Source organism: Nanorana parkeri, unplaced genomic scaffold (genome assembly GCF_000935625.1).
Source record: "Nanorana parkeri isolate BGI_ZX_2015 unplaced genomic scaffold, ASM93562v1 scaffold949, whole genome shotgun sequence".
In the NCBI taxonomy this organism is placed as follows: Eukaryota; Metazoa; Chordata; class Amphibia; order Anura; family Dicroglossidae; genus Nanorana; species Nanorana parkeri.
The window spans coordinates 381,053-387,253 of NW_017307217.1; the positions used below are offsets into that span (position 1 = coordinate 381,053).

The 6,201-nt window shown below is 49.2% G+C and overlaps 1 protein-coding gene across 3 annotated transcripts in view; it reads left to right on the forward strand.

Annotated features, from left to right (window-relative positions):
• Window positions 1–5,692: 5,692 nt before the first annotated feature.
• KMT2E (lysine methyltransferase 2E) overlaps window positions 5,693–6,201 on the forward strand; it is a 70,064-nt gene continuing 69,555 nt past the window's right edge. For all 3 annotated transcript variants that reach the window (XM_018566437.1, XM_018566440.1, XM_018566439.1), the window contains exon 1: window positions 5,693–5,886. The gene's annotated coding sequence lies outside the window, so the exon portion shown is untranslated. The remainder of the gene's footprint in view (window positions 5,887–6,201) is intronic.

Here is a 6,201-nt window from a genome sequence, read left to right on the forward strand (position 1 = left end):
GTTAGTTCTGCAGCCACTGACACCACTGCTGGGGGCTATTACTATATCCAGGCACCACTGCAAGGTGTTAGTTCTGCAGCCACTGACACCACTGCAGTGGGTTACTACTATATCCAGGCACCACTGCAAGGTGTTAGTTCTCCAGACACTGACACCACTGCTGGGGGCTATTACGATATCCAGGCACCACTGCAAGGTGTTAGTTCTGCAGCCATTGACACCACTGCAGGGGGTTACTACTATATCCAGGCACCACTGCAAGGCGTTAGTTCTGCAGCCACTGCAGGTGGTTATTACTATATCCAGGCACCACTGCAAGGTGTTAGTTCTGCAGCCACTGACACCACTGCTGGGGGCTATTAGTATATCCAGGCACCACTGCAAGGTGTTAGTTCTGCAGCCACTGACACCACTGCAGTGGGTTATTACTATATCCAGGCACCACTGCAGTGGGTTATTACTGCAGCCACTGATATCCATGAGGACATCAACTTTTTCTTCAGTGTGCATTGCAGTATCTTGCCAAAAAAAAAAGGCAACAGCCATTTCCAGGGTCTGCACTTGTGACTCATTTTCAAGCTGACCACTACTGGTTTAAAGTGCAAATAAATGAAAATACTACATCACAACTTACCAGTCCTTAGATGTGGTGGCTTTTTTTGTTCTGCTTTCCCCCTTGTTGTGCATGCCAGCAAATAACATGTCCTCCCCAGGTGGCCATGCCCAGTCCTACATGCTCTACAAACACCAAGAAACTTGGGCAGCAGGGATATGCAGGCTCCATATAATAAAGTGAAGCTGTAACTTTGCTCACATGACCCAAGCATAAAGCATAGATGCACTTTAACCCCTTCGTGACTGACGACGTACAGTGTATGTCGCCAGCATCGGGGCTGTTTAAACAGACTCCCGGCGACTTTTGCCGCCGGGACTCTGTTTAAACTTGTAGAGCCGACTGTCGGCTTTACAACAGAAGCAATCCTGGCGACTTACCTGTCGCCAGAACAAGTATGTATGGACTAGTTTACAGAGCCTTTGAAACAAAGCTTGGAAAGAAAAGTCCCAGGATCTTCTATCCCATGGCTTTGCCAGGGTACCGAAGGACTGCCTGTGAGGAGACATGAGAACATTGTGTCAACTGAACATGCTGTGGAACAGCAACAAAAGCAGACAATGTAACTATATATGTAAGCACTCAGCCAGATTCTAAGTACAGAAGAGAATGTTAGATTACTAGGGGAACCACAGACTGACTGCTGATTATGCATGCAAAGCCAACAGGAGTGAGAATGACAGCTGAATATTGTACACAAAAAAAAAAAACACAACCTGGGGAGGCCACAGCAGTTTTTGAGAAATAAGTGAGCAGCAGTGGTATAGGGGTGGGGGACTGATGGTAGTATCACTATTATAATACTATAGATCAGTGGTTCTCAACCTGTAACCTCGGGACCCACAGTTGTCCTCGGTCATTAAGTCGCACTACAACTGCGGTACTGCGCTTTGTGGTGATCAAACTGTAGGTGGGAGGTGCATTTAGGGTGCCATTCAAATGAATGGCAATACAACATACCTCCCACACCAGGAGGCACAGTAGGTGCGATTGCGTGATACAGTGCGTTAATTGCATGGGCCTGTGCGATTAATGCACTGTACTAGTGAACGGGTCCTCAAAAACACTGACGGACAACCACAGAATTTTTTTTTAAATTTAAGATCCAACCAGTCTCCCTTTCTTATGAGAACTGGAGTGGATCCTCAACCTGGGGTCCAGTGTGGGCTGCAGTGCTGTGATGGAACTCCCTCCATATATGTATTGCTTGGGACAGCTCCCATGCGCACCCGTAGGAGGTGGCTGGAGCCAGAATGTGATGTCACTCTGGTCCAGGCACCTCTACAGGGCATGTGAGGAAACTGTAAGCAATGCACGTATGGATGGAGCTCCCTTCGCGGCCATAGCCCCAGCCCACCCCACCTCGAGAACGGACAGTGCTGCGCTAGGGGGAGGCTGAAGAGCCTCTCACTTAGAAAAGTGGAAGGCATGTGGCGACCTGCTGGACACGGCATTGCACCCACCAGTTGAGAACCAAGGCTATACATCATAATAATGCCTGATTTAGAAAGGCAGAAGGGGTGGTTTTCTACCCTTTAGAGAATAATAGGCCCAGCGTATGTAAAAAAAAAAAAAAAAAAAGTATGCACTCACTCTCTAAAGGGTAGAAATTAATTATGATCTATAGCCTTGGTTCTCAACTGGTGGGTCGCCACATGCCTTCCACTTCCAGGTTATTGATATTAGGCAATGGATAACAGGCCCAGTGTATATAAAAAAAAAAAAAAAAAGTATGCGCTTGTCATCCATGGCCCAATATCAATAACCTGTGAGAAGCTGACCTGGAACAAGCATACAGTCCATTAAGTCTGAACTTCTGTTCTGCATGCTTGCTCGAAGGTAGGTGACCAACAAGCTAATGTAGTCAGTATCTGGAGACAGCCCTGGAACCTGCACTTCTAAATGCCAAATCGGCAAAAGGAGGTTTTAGTATTTCTATCCTCACAGATATCAATAGCAACTTTCTTACCTCAGGCTGCAATTGGCCTTACCAACTTTGTAAGCCTGCTTATAGAGAGCGCCAAGATAACTGACCAGGGGTGGACAAATTAATATGGCATTCAGGAGCCAGCCTGTCCTATCCAGGAGCCAGCTCCATTGACAATTAGAGAAAACAAAACCTCAAAACTTTAGGTGCCAGGTGTACATTTTAAGGAGCAATGGCTACCTGGCGTCTGTGATTTGTCCAGTCCTGGTGTAGATACTCCAGCGAGCTTGCTGTGCATGGCTCACTGCAGCTTACGGGAATTAAAATGAATACAAGTTCACTAAATAAAAACTAGAAACTCTTCTGTCATCAATTTTTGTTGTATTGAAGCATCTTCTGAACGTGATAGATCCAGCAATAATGGAGCAGGGAATCAACAATCGTGGCAACGTCCAAAATGCCATTCCCATCCAATGAGTAAGCCTTCCTTTACCTGCAGGGAAGAACTCTCATTGGACATCGGGTGCACAATGCAGGATTATCTGGAAAGATAAAAAAAACAAAACCAAAACACCAGACATGTTGCAGTTATTGGATGGTACATTTACCTAAAGCTGAACTCTAGGGGGAAAAAAAATACCCTGGTAATGGGAACCCTTTCTCTGCCCCCAAAACTGATCACACTCAGGAGCTGGGAGACAGCACACAGGCACAGGACAAGCAGCAATGATCAGAGCCTCTCAGCTCCCCAGTATAATCTATAACAAAGTCAAATAAGAGCAATAGTCTACACAACTACAATCATTTAAAAGGAACAGTATATTTTTGCAGAAGCCCAGCGAGGACCGATTCTCTTTATTTTTAATTCGCCATTGAAAAATTATATATATATAACACACACACATACTAACACAGCAGAACCTAGCCATTAGACTGCTGCCCTCTCAGGTATAACATGGTCTCTGGAGCCCGGGCCCTTTATTGTGTAAAGCGCTGCGCCACATAAACCCTGTATAATGAAGTGGTGAACCTCTGCGGTCCCCGCCATCCATCCTCAGCCATAAAAGGGCAGCCTGTGGTTCAGTGGTCTTTCCAGTCAGTCAGATGTGTAGCACACTTTACATATTTTGACTGAAAGCTGCAGGCCACAATGTGCTGTCATTATCATGTCAGTTTATGTGCAATCCTCCATCACCAGGACTCTGCCCCAGTAAGTGACGTGCCCGCTGACACGGCCTGTAAACGGTTAATAAAGCCTCGCATCTTGTCTACAAGCGGACGAGCGTTCGCTAATCTGCAAAATGGTGAGCCGAGGTCCAGACTGAACTCCCCCTCCCCCAACAGCCAAACAGCTCCTTCCTCCTCATTCCTCCCCCACATCCGTCTCTAACATCTTGAATCTCGGCCAAGCACGGTCACCAGGCAACCCGGTCACGTGACTCGCGCAAGACGTGCTCCCCCAGCACTTCTCCCCAAGCACCATATTGGTGTGACGCACTCACAAATAATGGCCCGTCCTAGGCAACGGTTGCCCCCGGAGTACACACCCGGGAAGCTATTTGCTCTTGATACGAAGCCTCGACTCCGTCTATTCCGTGCAACGGTCCTTTAGTCGAACCGAGAAGCTTGATAGTGCGCGGTTACATAATGGCGCCGAGTTCTCCCTCTGCACCCGCATCCCCAGTAGCTCCTTCCCCCTCCCACCTACTGCAACATGATGTCACAGGCAGCCTATCACGAAGCGAAATTAGAGCCCTTCTCCGGCACCCATTGGCTGCCTCCAGCTAGCCCCGCCCACCAACAAACAACATTAAAATGTCAGCAAACTAACAGGGCGCCATGATAAGCCAGCTACAAGGACAACGTAAAAAGACAAGGAACTAGAAAACCGCACATGTCTACGAGGAAGACAGTTTAATAGCCACTCAACGAATACAATACTTGGTGCGGCAAATGTCCACTCAACGGCCATTTCTCTTATTGTCTCTCTGCATAAACAGACGGCCGAATGGTGTTGTAGTGAGAGAGCTCGGTAAAAGCAGTCTCGCTCCGCTCTCTAGTCCCGTCCATGCCCTGCTCTCTCCATGGAGACGGTGCAGTAGTCAGCGAGTTTTTATCACGCACCTCGAGCCTGCGCACTCCCGTCAGCGGACCCTGCAATTTCTGCCCGGGAAACCCCGAAGGCGCCCGGGAAACCCCGAAGGCGCCCTCCACCCCCCCTTCTTCAGCTGGAAGCACCATGGTGACATTAAAGCGCAGAGATGGGCTCGGATCCGCCTCAATGGTCCCTTCGGGGGGCCACCCAGAGACTTGTATTGACATACCCACCCATTTCCAGAGAGCTTCCAGCCGGGGCTGTCCCGTACCTCCAGCTTATGGCAGCTCGGGAGAGTGCTGGCGTTGTTAATGGACTCCGTGTGTTTAGTAGATAGTGTCTAGGACATGGCTGGCTGCTTCTGTGTTTCTTCGTAGAGGCTGCACTGTGGATGAAATGCTGCGTGCCGTGCGGATGAGTGAATGCATGCTGCGGCCTAAAGTGGGCTATGACACTTTACTGTGGAAAGGAGGTGCGATTTACTCGACAGGATAACAGCCATAGTTTTGCAGAACCAACATGGCGGGTGTCGCTACCAAAGAATGTTAGCTACTCTCAATGCTCTTTACATTACTAAAACACGTCTACACCCTTCCCTCGCTCCCCCTCGGATTGCAGAGGCATCTTTCCATGTATTTACATACTTCCCAACTCCTATAGCGACACAGGGCTTTTGCCATCATCGTAGATGGCCCCGGCAGCCTCTCGCGCTACGATGCTCACTCAAAGAGGGCGTGGACTTCCGAGGAATGTCTACGTGCGCCCACAAGCAAAATGGCGCCTATCGCGGCGTAGTTAGCGCCATTTTACTTTAGGGCACTTCGAGCTCTCCCCCCCCACACCCCGCAGCCGTCGAACGCTCCTGTCAGGCAGGCTGGTAAACCCCGTGCAAGCAGTCGACGCCATTTTCCAGAGAGAGGCAGTGACATAGAGCCAGCGTAGGCTGAGACACGGGAGGAGTGGGGTTTGTACACATTGGGACTGCAGTCACCACAGGCGCTGCAAACACCCTTTTATTTCTCCTAAGCGGCTAGCCTTCCTTTGAGCGGTTGGTCGTCAAATTCTATAGAACTACCTAACGGTCTTGGAGGCTGCCCTCCCCCCTTTGACGTCGCTTTTTCCTGTCACCTCAGAAGCCGCTGCTGGCAGGGAGTGATTCCCCTCCATAGTCCCGGGCACCTAGCTGATTCGGAGGTTGTGTGTGCCATTCGTTCTGACGGGCTCCTGTTTCCTGGCTTGTGCACATTGTAGGTGAGTGTCTATTCGGAGTGTTCCCTTGTACAGGACTTCTTGGTGCTGGGGGGTGTGAGTGCTAGGGGCTGTATACGAGGAACATGGCGGGTTCTGGTCAGCAGAGCTGATAGAAGAGGGGGGTGGGCAGCCACATTGGATCAGTCCCTTTATCTGCCCGATGCTCTTCCTGCATTTGCATATAAATGGCTAAACTGACCTTGCACGGTAATACACAGCAGTCAATACAATACGATCTACCCGTCTGTCAGGCCTCTCTTGTTGTGTGGTTTTTTTTTCCCTTGACATTGATGCATACAGAAACACACTACAAGT